At 44.9% G+C, this 14446-nt stretch overlaps 1 protein-coding gene across 4 annotated transcripts in view; it reads right to left on the minus strand.

Moving 5' to 3' along the window:
* FYN (FYN proto-oncogene, Src family tyrosine kinase) overlaps window positions 1-14446 on the minus strand; it is a 190140-nt gene that overhangs the window by 85465 nt on the left and 90229 nt on the right. For 3 of the 4 annotated variants that reach the window (XM_048844780.2, XM_048844779.2, XM_048844777.2), the window contains exon 2: window positions 13776-13836. The exons of the other annotated variant lie outside the window; for it this stretch is intronic. The gene's annotated coding sequence lies outside the window, so the exon portion shown is untranslated. The remainder of the gene's footprint in view (window positions 1-13775; window positions 13837-14446) is intronic. 4 annotated transcript variants of the gene reach the window in all.

Here is a 14446-nt window from a genome sequence, read left to right on the forward strand (position 1 = left end):
AAAGTTGAAGTAGTATAATAGCGATGTGTTTAAAATGCAGTATGGTGAAAGATATTTGTGCCCACAAATATTACCACACCCTTCCTGCAGAGATATTATGGGACCAAATGCAAGGTTTGGGAATCCCAAAATACATTTCACAAAAGGCACTACTAATCTCTTAAAATAAATCCCATAATTAAGTAAACTTTTTTTGGAAATCTTACATCACAAACTTCTGTCTTTCATCTGGTTTCATGGACTTCAACTATGCTGGACAGAAAAAAAACCCACTAAAAGATGCTGAGGCTGATTGTCTTTAATTGGTCAAGAATTCATATGCTGTATTGAGTGGAATTAATACTGACATAAATTAGAGTATTTCAGACAAAAAACAAACACCTAAATTAAACAGATGCATTGCTGCAATACTATGAAGTGTAATGCTCAGCTGTCAGAAAGTGACCAATTTTTGGTTTCCTGTACACCATTAACACTAACCTGATGTGTATGTATTAATACAGTCTCATTATATGATCATATCTCTTTTCTGCAGAAGTATGCCTGATTCAGTACATTAGAGGAATGATGGTCAGTGAACGGGAAGCTGTTTAACATTTCTTTTTAAGCTCAGTGTATAGCCTATACCTCATTTATAGCACACCACCAAACCTCTCACGAATAAAGACTTCTGTCTCTGTCCCCTTTTATAACAGGCTGTTCTATAGCATTCTTCATCATAGCATGTAAACACCTTTCTATAGGCAGGGCTGGTAGCACTGCCTACTAAGGTTGTGTGATATTTCCCATTATAAGATCCAGTTTTCACTTGCTTATAATTGTGACAAACTTTAGCCACTTGGGCTGATATTTCCTGTGCTGGGTCTCTGCCTCAGGCTGAATTTTGTTTTAAAAAATTTCAGTCAAAATAGTGAAGCTGTTTCTGCGAGTGATGGTAGGGAAAGTAAGTTTCGCACATGTTAAAGAATTCTGGCCATCTTTTCTTTGAGAAGCCTTAGCACCTCCATGCTTTGGAGCAGGGACTAAAAATTTGGCAGACGTGTCACCTTTGTGTCAGGGAGGGGCCTTTTGCTGTGTCTGTGAAAATATGCTCAAATTTGGCCAAGTTATAACTTTTCAGTAAGTGCTCAGTAGTGGTTTGCTAGAGCTTTGATGCTAAATTTGTCATATATTCTGCCCACTTTGGGCATGCTCCAGCCCAGGGCTGAGGAGGACTTTCCCTGCAATTGCAGCACTAGCAGAGGTGAAAGTAAACTCCAGGCTGGAAATTTAAAGGGCCCGGGGCTCCCTGCAGTAGCCAGAGCCCCAGGCCCTTTAAATCGCTTCCCCAGCCCTGCTGCTGGAGCCCTGGGGTAGTGGCGGCAGGGCTCCTGCAGTGATTTAAAGGGCCTGGGGCTCCGACTGCTGCGGGGAGCCCCATGCCTTTTAAATCGCCGCCCGAGCCCCACTGCCAGAGCCCCGGGTTAGCGGTGGCAGGGCTCCGGTGGTGATTTAAAGGGCCAGGGGCTCTGGCCGCTGCCAGGAGCCCCAGGCCCTTTAAAGTGTTGCCTGAGCCTGGCTGCCGGAGCAGCGGTGGCCAGAGCCCCGGGCGTTTTAAATTGCCCCTGAGCCCCGAGGCTCCCAGCTGCCTCTGCAGCTGGTAGCTCTGGGGGTGATTTAAAGGCCCCAGTGCTCCCAGCCACAACAAGAGCCCCTGGGTCTTTAAACCTCGATTTAAAGGGCTCTGGTATTTAAAGGCTCCAGCTCTTCTGGTTGAGGCCGTGCCCCCTGCTCAGCACTCTGGCATACCGGTAAGTCCGTTAAGTTACTTTCACCCCAGAGCACTGGGCTATGCCACCATGGAACTGATAGCAAGGAGCCTGTCTGTCCTGTGCTCTCAGTGCTTGCCCATGCTCCTCACTCTGTGCTGGCCCCAAATGTACATAGGATGAGGGCCAGGACTTGTGGAGCAGGGAGGGAGGAGGAGGGAAACTGGAACTGGGAACCAGTGGCATGGGGGGAGAAAAAGGAGATGGGAGGGGCAGGGAGATGGATACAAAAAGCAGCCAGGGTGCAGGGGAGAAGTAAATCTGGGTGCTCAAAGAGACTATGAAAAAGAATCAGGGGTGGGATAATGAGATTAGATGAGAAGCCCAGAGGACTGGAGGGCAAGAGAGAGAGAGAGATACCAATCAGATGAGGATCAGGGATTCTGTAAGGGTGAGACAGGGACTGGAGGTGGGATGAGAAGCCTGAAGAGCAGACTAGTTATATGAAAACGGGACTGGTATGAGGAGCCAGAGATGGGGAAGAGACAGCAACAGATTGGAAGGGACGGGGCCAAAGGCATCACGATCTGGGAGGGGAGAGGTAAACAGGCAGAAAAGTCTGTGCCCTCAAGGGCACATTCGCCTTCCCCCTCCCAATTTTCACAGTGTAGAAAGGTAAATAGCAAGAATCTGTACTGGAACCTGTGCTGTTCAACATAATCTTAAATGATCTGGAAAAAGAGATATTCAGTGAAGTGGCAAAGTTTGCAGATAATACAAAATTACTCAAGGCTAACTGCAAAGAGTTACAAAGGGATCTCACTAAACTGGGTGACTGGACAACAAAATGGCAGATGAAATTCAAATTTGATAAATGAAAAGCAATTCACATTGGAAAATGTAATCCCAACTATGAATATAAACTGATGGAGTCTAAATTAGCTGTTACCACTCAAAAAAGATCTTGGAGTCCTTGTGGATGGTTCTCTGAAAACATCGTCTTAATGTGCAGCTGCATTCAAAAAAGCTAACAGAATGTTAGGAACAATTAAGAAAGGAAGAGATAATAAGACAGAAAATATATGCCACTACATTAAATACATGGTACACTCACATCTGGAATACTGAGTTCAATTCTGGTTGCCCGATCTCAAAAATGATATATTGGAATTGGGAAAGGTACAGAAAAAGGCAACAAAAATTATTAGAGGTATGGAACAGCTTCCATATGAGGACAGATTAATAAACCTGGGACTTTTCAGCATGGAAAAGAGATGACTAAGGGGGATATGATAGGGGGCTATAAAATCATGACTGGCGTGGAGAAAGTAAATAAGGAAGTCTTATTTACTCTTTGTGATAACACAAGAACTAAGAGTCACCAAATGAAATTAATAGGCAGCTGGTTTAAAACAAACAAAAGGAAGTATTTCTTCACACAATGCACAGTCAACCCGTGGAACTCTTCCAGAGGATTTTGTGAAGGCCAAAACTATAACAGGGTTCAAAAAACTCTAGGTAAGTTTGAGGAGGATAGGTCCATCAATAGCTATTAGCCAGGATGGGCAGGGATGCAAAACCATTCTCTGAAGTGTCACTTGCCTCTGTTTGCCAGAAACTGGAAATGGGAGATAGGGGATGGATCACTTGATGATTACTTCTTTTGTTCATTTCCTCTGAAGCACCTGGCATTGCCCACTCTTGGAAAACAGGATACTGGGCTAGATAGACCTTTGGTCTGACCTAGTATGGCCATTCTTATGGACTGCTACTAATCTACTCCACTGCAGTAGATCTAAAGGTTCCAAAACTGCTGATGAACGATGTGAGTATCAATATGATGCAACATGACAAAATTTGGGTTTTTTTTGTTTCTGTTTAAAAAAAAATCCATAGGAAGTTACTTTTACTTACACACAGAAACACACACGTTAGAAAAACATTAAAATTCAAGTTGCTTATGCAAACTGCCCTTGTCCTCCTCTCCCATTAAAAGAACCGAATGGAAACACTTATACTACTAACAACTATGGGTGTGTGTGAACTGTCTCTTTAAACTTGGACACTGGGCAGATTTGGAGCTGGTTTCAAATCAACACATTCAGTCATGACAATTAATACAACAGAGTATAGCAGGTAGTCTAGAGCTAAGAAAAACAAGAAAACAGCAACCTAAATCTGATTACTCAAGGGCAGTGATTACACTAGAAAAAGGACAGAGGAAAACAACAATGAAAATGAAAACCAGATTAAAACTAAAGAAATGGTATGCATAACATATCTAGCCTTACTACAACTCAGGGTGGTTTAGACTTCAAGAGACTTTCACACACAGATCTTCCTGGAAATGTGAAAAAACCTTTAGCCTCCAGAAGGATACTGCAAAGTAAAGCTTCCTGGATCACAAGTATGAAAAATTTCACCCCCCCAAATGAATTGCTTTAGAACAGAGGTGGGCAAACTATGGCCCGCGGGCCACATCCAGCCCGCAGGACTGTTCTGCCTGGCCCCTGAGCTCCTGGCCAGGGAGGCTCATCCCGGCCCCTCCCCCGCAGCCTCAGCTCACTGCTCTGCCGCCGCAATGTTCTGGGCAGTGGGGCTGCGAGCTCCTAGGGCAGTGCAGAGCCCAGCCTGACCTGGTGCTCTGTGCTGCACGGTGCGTGTCTGGCTCCAGCCGGGTGGCATGGCTGTAGCGCTGCCAGCCACCGGTGCTCCAGGCAGCATGGAAGGGGGGCAGGGAGCGGGGGAGGGGGATTGGACAGAAGGCAGGGGAGTTTGGGGGGGGGTGGTCAGAGGCCGGGGGTGTGGATAGGGGTCAGGGCAGTCAGAGGGCGGGGAACAGGGGGGTTGAATGGGGGCAGGGGTTCCAGGAGCGTCAGAAAAAGGAGAGGAGGGGTTGGATGGGGCGGCGGGGGACAGTCGGGGCGGTGGTTCCGGGGGCGGTCAGAGAGTGGGGCGGTGGATGGGGCAGGGGTCCCGGGGGCAGTCAGGAATGAGAGGAGGGGTTGCACGGGGCGGCAGGGGGCAGTCAGGGGACAGGTAGAAGGGGCGTTGGATGGGGCAGGGGTCCCCGGGGGGCAGTCAGGAAGGAGAGGGGTGTTGGATGGGGCAGCAGGGGCAGTTAAGGGCGGGGGCAGTTAGGGGTGGGAGGTCCAGGGGCGGTCTGGGAGAAGGAGTGATTGGATGGGGCAGGGGTCCTGGGGGTGGGGAGCAGTCAGGGAGGAGGAGAGATGGATGGGGCAGCAGGGTGCAGTTAGGGGCGGGGGTCCAGGGGCGGTCAGGGGACAGAGAGCAGTGAGGGGGTGGATGGGGCAGGAGTCCTGGGGGGGGTGCATCATGGGAACACAGGGGGGGTTGGATGGGGCAGGAGTCCCAGGGGTGGGGGTGGGCTGTCAGGTGGCGAGAAGCGGGGGGGGTCAGATAGTGGGCAGGGGCCGGGACACACCTGGCTGTTTGGGGAGGCACAGCCTCCCCTAACCGGCCCTCCATACAATTTCTGAATCCCGATGTGGTCCTCAGGCCAAAAAGTTTGCCCGCCCCTGCTTTAGAAAGTTAAAAGCCAGTAAAAATAGGGTTGGAAAGTACCAGGTCAGCCATAATTATAAAAACAGCTAATGATTAGTGTATTCTGGCAAGAATAACTTATTACAAAGCTTGTGAAAACTGCAAAATACAGATGCCAAGTCAAAAGTTAGAGGGTTATTTTTACAGGAAAAGCACTGAAACAGCATCCATTCCCAGTTCTTTATATAGGATATAAACTTGCTCTCCACTACTGTGCAAGATCTTCATATCTAAAGTACTGTCAGAACTATGTCACGGCTCTTGGTACATTCAGTACAACTATTTGCAGCTATGAAAGCTATCCTATAAAACAAGTATCTCTACCTGTGAACATCCAGAGCATCGCAGCTTTTCAGAAGGTAAAAAGACAACAAATATACACTATATGTTCAGGTTTCAGAGTAGCAGCTGTGTTAGTCTGTATTCGCAAAAAGAAAAGGAGTACTAGTGGCACCTTAGAGACTAACCAATTTATTTGAGGATAAGCTTTTGTTAGCTACATGCATCCGCTGAAGTGAGCTGTAGCTCACGAAAGCTTATGCGCAAATAAATTGCTTAGTCTCTAAGGTGCCACTAGTACTCCTTTTCTTTTTACTATATGTTCAGTGTCTTTAGAAATAACAAGGTATTGAAAAAGCCAATCAGGCACTACACATACACTACACTAGACTTTTTTTTAATATTAGAGCAAAGGAATTTGAGCTTCCTATACGGAAAACACATCTGAAGAGTGTGAAGTAGGTGAAGACACACATTTTCCATAAATCTGTTTCTAGCTATAGAACCTTAAACAGCAGAATATAGTATGAAACATTCAGGAAATGTTTGTTTCTTGGGCAAGACCAAGAAAGTGCATTTTTTCTTATTGCTCAATTTTCTTTCGTGCTGTGAGAACTTCTGTACCAATCCAGGTGTGTGCTTACAGTTCCTTCCAACCAGCATTTGGTCCACCCTCCTCTCACCTTCCCTTCACAAACGAGGCTTGTTGTCCCACAGGGCAACTCTATACTTGGACCTGGAAAGCATATTTCCAGCTCAAGAAGACATACCCACGGTAGCTCTGATTGAGCTAACATGATAAAAATATATTGTAGCTGTGGCTGTGCAAGTTGCAGAAGGGGCTAGCTACCCTGATTGCGCACCTGTCCAAGACACTAGGTATGTACTTGGGGCAGCTAGCTGCTTCTGCCACCACAGTTACACTTCTATTTTTAGGGCACTAGCTCTGATCAAATCAGAAATTACACCTTCAGTGCAAAGTGCAGACATACCTGCAGGTCTGTTGTAATAATTAGACTTAAACTTTTACCCTAATTGTGATCTCAACTGTAAAAAGTATGTGAAAGGTCATAAAGTGTCACAATAACCAATAATAATAAATGTTGATGGGAGAAGGTATGAAAGGAAGATAGAAAGACTAAATTAGTAAAACAGAAAGGGCCTATTGATATGGTTTAAGGACTACGTTAAAACATTCTTGCTAAAAAACAGATGATGTTGAACTGGAAATTAATGAACCAGAATTAGTGTGTTGGATATTAGGCCTAATTGGTGGACAGAATAATGAGGGGGATGACCTATGCCAATCATTTCCCCCCCCTTTGGGTTCTTAGAGAGACTCTGGAAAAAAACCAACAATTCAGCAGCGCTCGTCTCATCCAAACTCATCTCGACCTCGGGGGAAGGGGCAGGGCTAGCCTCCCTGAATGTGGGGTGCACGCGCCAACCATGCATCTCACTTTCCCTGACCCCAAGACTGAGGGAGCAGAGCAGACTGAAGGATTTTCTTCTTGAGAGCAAAGCCTGATGGCCTTGCTCCTATTTAAGAATTTTGTTTTTTACCTGGAAGTCCTGAAAGTCATCATATCATCATGACATCCCATCCTCAGCGGCAATTCCTGATTGCCAGCAACACAGAGACGCATAAGATCCGTTCCCTTTTGTATTACTTTCTGCCCTATTCTTTCCTCTTCCCCCACCCTCACTGTCTCAACTTTTTGTTGAATCCTGCAATCAACTGCATTGTATCAGCACAGTGAGAGGAGATGGCCACAGTCTTGCCCTGTCTAAGCAGAAAAGACGCAGCCAAATTATGTCCCTGACTGGAATGTGAAGCAGGGTCCAAGCAACAGGAGTCCTGCTAGGCTTGCCAGGCAACGCATCCATTCGTAACTGACCAGCAGTTTGTGTTCCAAAACCCCTCAATGAAAGCTATGTCCCCTACCCTTTCTATAGTCTCTCTCCTATACCTTGTGTGTCTCTATATGCTAAAAATAGGAAAAGTGAATACCCTTCACACATTGTGGCTGAGTAAAATTAACCCTTTCGTTTTCATCAAAATGATGATAAGAGATTGATTTTTTTCCTCCAAAAAGATGGGAAACTTTAAAGGGTTGTGATTAAATTTGTTTTGCATAATCATTCAATTTCAGTTTCAGTATAAACCGGTTTTGATTTCTTGTTCTTTCTTGTGTTTGATCAAGAAACTTTCAACTTCAGAATGAGCGCTTTCGGGTCTTGGCAAAAAAAACAAGTAAACCATCAGCTTTGTAGAAATCTCTCACCCCCCAACTTCGTATCACTGTTTTAATGTTGGACAGTGAAAGTTTATAACTAAACTTTAACTTTTTTGACCTTTGAGGTCAATTCAACAGACCTCAACTGAAACTTCAACAGCAGCACAATGTAATGCGATAACTCTTGATGGGTTGTTTGCAGGGACTGAACATCAGATGCTCTATATCTGAAAGCATGAGTCTCTACTGCTTGAGCTAAAAGACATGTCTTTTAAGCCAAGGGCTCCAATGAACTCAAACCTCTCCATGGTCCAGACAGCTGTGGACAGAGGCATGCATGGATTACACTTGGAAAAATTAAGTGGGTAAGTACAAAAGGAAGATAACTAATTTTACGCAAGGATGTTGTGCTAATTGTTTAAAGGAGATCTGGGACTGGTACGAAAGAGACTGAAAACAGAAAATTAATATGCAAAAAGTATCTCTCTCTTCTGTACCAGTCCAGATAGTTGGACCTTCCCATAGTAGTAAATCTATTTGGGAGGGACAAGCATCTGATGACAGTCTGTAGCACTTTTCTGCTGAAGGCTGCACAGGTCAAACCTGTAAATACCTGGCAGATATCTGCACTAACATCCAGGAAGGAGCTTTACAGAATTCTTATCAAAAGAGGCCACTATTCACCCTGCCCCAAAAGATACCATCAATCTGGTTGAGTGGGTTTTAAATTCATCTGAGACACCCCTCCCAGCATTAAAGTACACTTCTCTAATCAACTCCTTAATGCATTATGAAATTTTTGATTTGGAGACAGATGACCTTTTCTAGGACCTTGATGCAAGCTGACTAACCTCTGAGCCTCTTAGCTCAGCTGCTTTGTCAAGATAAATTCAGAGAGCTCTCTTGATGGCCAGCAATGTAGCCTACACTTCTTGTAATTCAGTGAATTAGAGTGTAGGAGTGGGCAAGGTTATTTCTTTGTTCAAACAAAATGTAGAAACTGTTCTTGGTCTGAATTCAGGCAGAGCCCTGCAGACAAACTTATCTTGGAGGAAAATATCATATATGGCCTCTGTGACAAAGTTCCTCCTCTACCTTGAGTTGAAAAGACCTTGGTGGGTCTTGCGTTTAGTGGCAGATTTGCTCGTCTCGGAGATTCACGGCAGCCCTCAGTTTGGCCGTTTCCGTGAACTCACAGTCCAGGTCAACTTCTCCTGTGTCTGACTAGGAGTTGGGAGGTTTGGGAGAATTTGGGCCTGCTCTCTACTCCGGGATCCAGCCCAGGGCCCTGTGGAATGCAGCTGTCTAGAGTGCCTCCTGGAACAGCTGCGTGACAGCTACAACTCCCTGGGCTAGTTCCCCATGACCTCCTCCCAACACCTTCTTTATCCTCACCATAGGACCTTCCTCCTGGTCTCTGATAATGCTTGTACTCCTCAGTACTCCAACAGTACGCCTTCTCACTCTCAGCTCCTAGTGCCTCTTGCTCCTAGCTCCTCACACACGCACCACAAACTGAAGTGAGCTCCTTTTTAAACTCAGGTGCCCTGATTAGCCTGCCTTAATTGATTCTAGCAGCTTCTTGATTGGCTGCAGGTGTTCTAATCAGCCTGTCTGTCTTAATTTCTCCAGAAGGTTCCTGATTGTTCTGGAATCTTCCCTGATACCTTACCCAGGGAAAAGGGACCTACTTAACCTGGGGCTAATATATCTGCTTTCTATTACTTTCCTGTAACCATCTGACCTGACCCTGTCACATATTCCTCGCCCCCCCTCAACACTACAGGGTTGGGCAACTTGGGATGTCAGGCAGTGTACTCGTGACAAGCCATCTGCATTGCCATGGTGGCTTCCAGCCCGGTGTTGTATGGTGAATTGGAAAGATTGTAGGGAGAGGAACCATCTGGTCACCCTTGCGTTCTTCTCTTTATTTCGCCGCATCCACTGGAGGGGTGCATGGTCAGTCACAAGGGTAAACCGTTGTCCCAGAAGATAGTAACGTAGTGTTTCCATGGCCCATTTCACAGCGAGGCACTCTCTTTCAACCACGGCATACTTCTGCTCTCTCGGGAGGAGTTTCCTGCTCAGGTAGAGGATTGGGTGTTCTTCATCTCCGACATCTGCGATAGGATAGCTCCCAATCCTACTTCAGATGCATCTGTTTGTAAAATGAATTCTTTGTTGAAGTCTGGAGCTATAAGCACTGGATTACTGCAGAGGGCTGACCGTAGATCCATGAATGCTTTCTCTGCGGCATCTGTCCACTTCACCATGTCTGGACCCCGGGCTTTTATCAGGTCTATCAGGGGAATCGCTCTGGTAGCAAAATGGGGAATAAATCTTCGGTAGTACCCCACCACACCCAGGAATGCCTGGACTTGCTTTTTCCGATTCGGCCGGGGCCAATTTTGGATAGCCTCTAGTTTTTTTAGTTGGGGCTTGACCATGCCCCTTCCTACAACGTAGCCAAGGTATTCAGCCTCAGCTAGCCCTATAGCACACTTGGCTGGGTTGGCTGTGAGGCCAGCCCATCTTAGCGTGTCCAGAACCACTTCCACCTTTTCTAAGTGGGTTTTCCAGTTGGGGGTGTGAATAATCACATCATCCAGGTATGCTGCAGCATAACTGGTATGGGGCCATAGGAGCTTGTCCATAAGACACTAGAAGGTGGCAGGTGCCCCATGCAGTCCAAAAGGAAGAACAGTATATTGAAACAGACCCTCTGTGGTACAGAATGCCGTCTTTTCTTTCGCATCTTTGGCAAGGGGAATCTGCCAGTATAGCTTTGTTAAATCAAGGGTAGTCAAAAATTGGGCACTGCCCAAGTGGTCAACTAACTCATCGATACAGGGTATGGGGTATGCATTGAATTTGGATATCTCATTCAGCCGGCGAAAGTCATTACAAAACCTAGTGGTGCCATTGGGTTTGGGCACCAACACAATCAGGCTTGACCACTGACTGTGGGACTCTTTGATGACTCCCAGCTCCAACATCCTTTTTACCTCTGCCTTGATCTCCTCAATTTGTGAGAGTGTTGGGTCATCCTTCAGGACAGGTTGTAGATCCTTAATAATGCGTTGGAGGGGTTTTAGTTGGGGGCTGAGTTCCGGGAACTCTTCTGGCTCTATCAATCTGTTTCTTCACTTCCGCAGGTGGGTATTGGTAGTTGTAAGAATGCTTGAGAGAGATCTTGTAGGTGTTTGTCTCTGTCTGAGGGGTTGGAGCAAATGCAGTTGTATCACAGAGCTTGGCTGTAGACAATGGTCTACAGAGCTCCCAGAAGTCACCTACTACAGGACAGGCCTAACAAAGAAAATAACAGAACGCCACTAGCCGTCACCTTCAGCCCCCAACTAAAACCCCTCCAACGCATTATTAAGGATCTACAACCTATCCTGAAGGATGACCCAGCACTCTCACAAATCTTGGGAGACAGGCCAGTCCTTGCCTACAGACAGCCCCCCAACCTGAAGCAAATACTCACCAGCAACCACATACCACACAACAGAACCACTAACCCAGGAACCTATCCTTGCAACAAAGCCCGTTGCCAACTGTGTCCACATATCTATTCAGGGGACACCATCACAGGGCCTAATCACATCAACCACACTATCAGAGGCTCGTTCACCTGCACATCCACCAATGTGATATATGCCATCATGTGCCAGCAATGCCCCTCTGCCATTTACATTGGTCAAACTGGACAGTCTCTACGTAAAAGAATAAATGGACACAAATCAGATGTCAAGAATTATAACATTCATAAACCAGTCAGAGAACACGTCAATCTCTCTGGTCACGCAATTACAGACATGAAAGTTGCGATATTACAACAAAAAAACTTCAAATCCAGACTCCAGCGAGAGACTGTTGAATTGGAATTCATTTGCAAATTGGATACAATTAACTTAGGCTTGAATAGAGACTGGGAGTGGCTAAGTCATTATGCAAGGTAACCTATTTCCCCTTGTTTTTTCCTACCCCTCAGCCCCCGACATTCTTGTTAAACCTTGGATTTGTGCTGGAAATGGCCCACCTTGATTATCATACATATTGTAAGGAGAGTGATCACTTTAGATAAGCTCTTCCAGCAGGAGAGTGGGTTTGTGGGGGGAGAAAAAACCTTTTGTAGTGGTAAACACCCATTTTTTCATGCTTTGTGTGTATAAAAAGATCTTCTATACTTTTCACAGTATGCATCCGATGAAGTGAGCTGTAGCTTACAAAAGCTTATGCTCAAATGAATTGGTTAGTCTCTAAGGTGCCACAAGTACTCCTTTTCTTTTATTGTTAGGCAGTGCCACCTATGGCCTAAAGTCAGCAGTACCACTTAAGGTGCTCACAGGTCACATGCAGCTGATGCAAAAAAACAGGAAAAACCCTGGTTTTAGTAAACCCAATTGAAACAGAATACCCTTCCTCCACCCAAAACAGCACATGATCACTCTAGCTGCCTACTCCCATCTCTCTTTTTTGTTTAGTCTAGCCAGCCAGCATACTGATGCTCTACCTGCTGGGAGACAAACAAATGAGATACAGGAGCTGACAGTCACCTGGCTGGGTCACCTGTGACTGACAACTGAACCTAGGACCTGAACTCAAAGAAATGCAATAGCTCTGTCTCCTTCTCCTGGGCGGGGAGCAACTGTTCCAACAGTTAACTCCCAGGAGTGACTGAGAGATTTCAGCCCAAAGAGTTCTCTGTGACTGAAAACACTGTTGCAAAGAAATGTGCCATCTCTATCTGAGCTATAACTTTAGTTTTTTACACTATTACTGTGACGGATATTGCAACCTCATGCAATATCTTTGGGGACCATACTGTATTAAGTTACTGAATGGATTATGTATCATTGTGGGCCAGACATCATATGCAACTCCAGGGAGGAAGGTTACCAAAAACAGTGGGGGGTGATTAAGGTAAATCACTTAGGTTGTAAATACCACCAGAGAGGTACCAACCCCTGGGGAGGCTTATATATACTGGTTAAAACTGGGGTTTCCAGAGACTAGCAAAGACATAAAAAGGCTAGGTTTAAATGGACTCAGGGCCTTTTTTCTGAACCAGCAAAAATGGACAGGACCTTCTGTCCAAGGAGGGCCCACAAATATTGCAGAAAGGTTGGAAAGACTTTGTCCTACTAGGTATCCATAAGACTGATTCCCGGTATCACAAACATGTTTTTAAATCTTTGTTTTTATTATGTTTTCTCTGCAATGTTTTTACCTTGAGAATAAATGTGCTAGCTTAGAAAGAGCTGTGTGGTAACACGCAACTGAGAAGCAATACACTGCTTTTTCTCCAACAGCTATGAACAAAGTGCAGGCACTGGCAGCCAGGCTGGCTGGCGATATCACAGGGTCAGGCAGGGGTGTATGCAGGCTTACCGCCCCCTCCACGCCCCCAATCGAAAGGCAGTTGGACAAGGGTTCCCTGTTCAGAAACAGGGGTGGCTGGAGACCTGACTGGGCACTCTGGGAGTGGACCACAGAGGTGTGTGATACAGGTGTTATCCTGAAACTGTGACTGTTATCATACACTTTTTTTTTTTTTTTAATTAGGTCTTTATGATTCCCCTGCTTTAGGTTTTAGCTTAGAGGCTTTTAAGTACTCTATAACAGCTGCAGCACTAAGCAGAACCCATTCAGCAATTAAACTGTCAAGTGCATTCCTTGCCTTAAGGCCCAACATGGGTTTTTTAAATTTATTTATTTTTTTTAAAAAAAAACATATCTCATTATCCCCTGAAAGTCTCCATACCAAAAAATAAAAAATAAAAAAAAAATTGAAAAAATATAATCAGTTTTAATGCCTGTGCCTTTGTAAAGTTAGATTTTCCACAAGCAAGACAGGTTTCAAACTGGAAATGAAAAAGGTTCAAACAGTTTCCCTCCACAATCATCACTGTAAAACAAAAGCAATAAAGGCAGCACCACTTACCAGAATGTCCCCCCCCAATTAAAGTAAGTTGATATTCACCACATTTCTTCTAAAACAGGTCCTGCAAAGAGAGAGAGAGAGAGCGCGATAGAGAGATTGCTTAGTGACTGACCCATTTTCACAACTAAAACAATGTGAATTATATTACAGCACTTTTTCCACTTGCACCTTCCCCCCTCCATTTTTAGGCAAGAGATAATTGGATTTGATCTTTCACAACTCATTTCTGAAATCCATCAGTTCATCACACAAAACATTAAAATGATTACAGAATCCCTTCAGACCTGCTCAGACAGATCACTGTTACTGACTACTGATTATTCAGGTTTCAGCGATGTAAGGTCAATAATATGCAATAGGTAGCAGCAGCAATGAAAATTTGCCAATTATTTTAATCACAACCCCAATACATTGGTTAACCTGATGATCGCTCTTTGGTAAAGCAAAGGAATTGATACATTGGTTTTATAATACTGCAGTCTGCCCTAAGCTTTTAGTAGATTTGAAATCTACATGTAAGAAAAGAAATATATGTCTAGAAAATCAATCTTTAGATTTTGTTTGTATGTACAATGTAGTGCAATTAGCAAAAGGTAAAAAAGACTAGACGGACATGTATCAAGACAGACTTCAGGAACAGTTTGAGAAGCATCGTGAGCAACACTGACAAG

The sequence above is a fragment of the Caretta caretta genome, chromosome 3 (assembly GCF_965140235.1).
Source record: "Caretta caretta isolate rCarCar2 chromosome 3, rCarCar1.hap1, whole genome shotgun sequence".
In the NCBI taxonomy this organism is placed as follows: Eukaryota; Metazoa; Chordata; order Testudines; family Cheloniidae; genus Caretta; species Caretta caretta.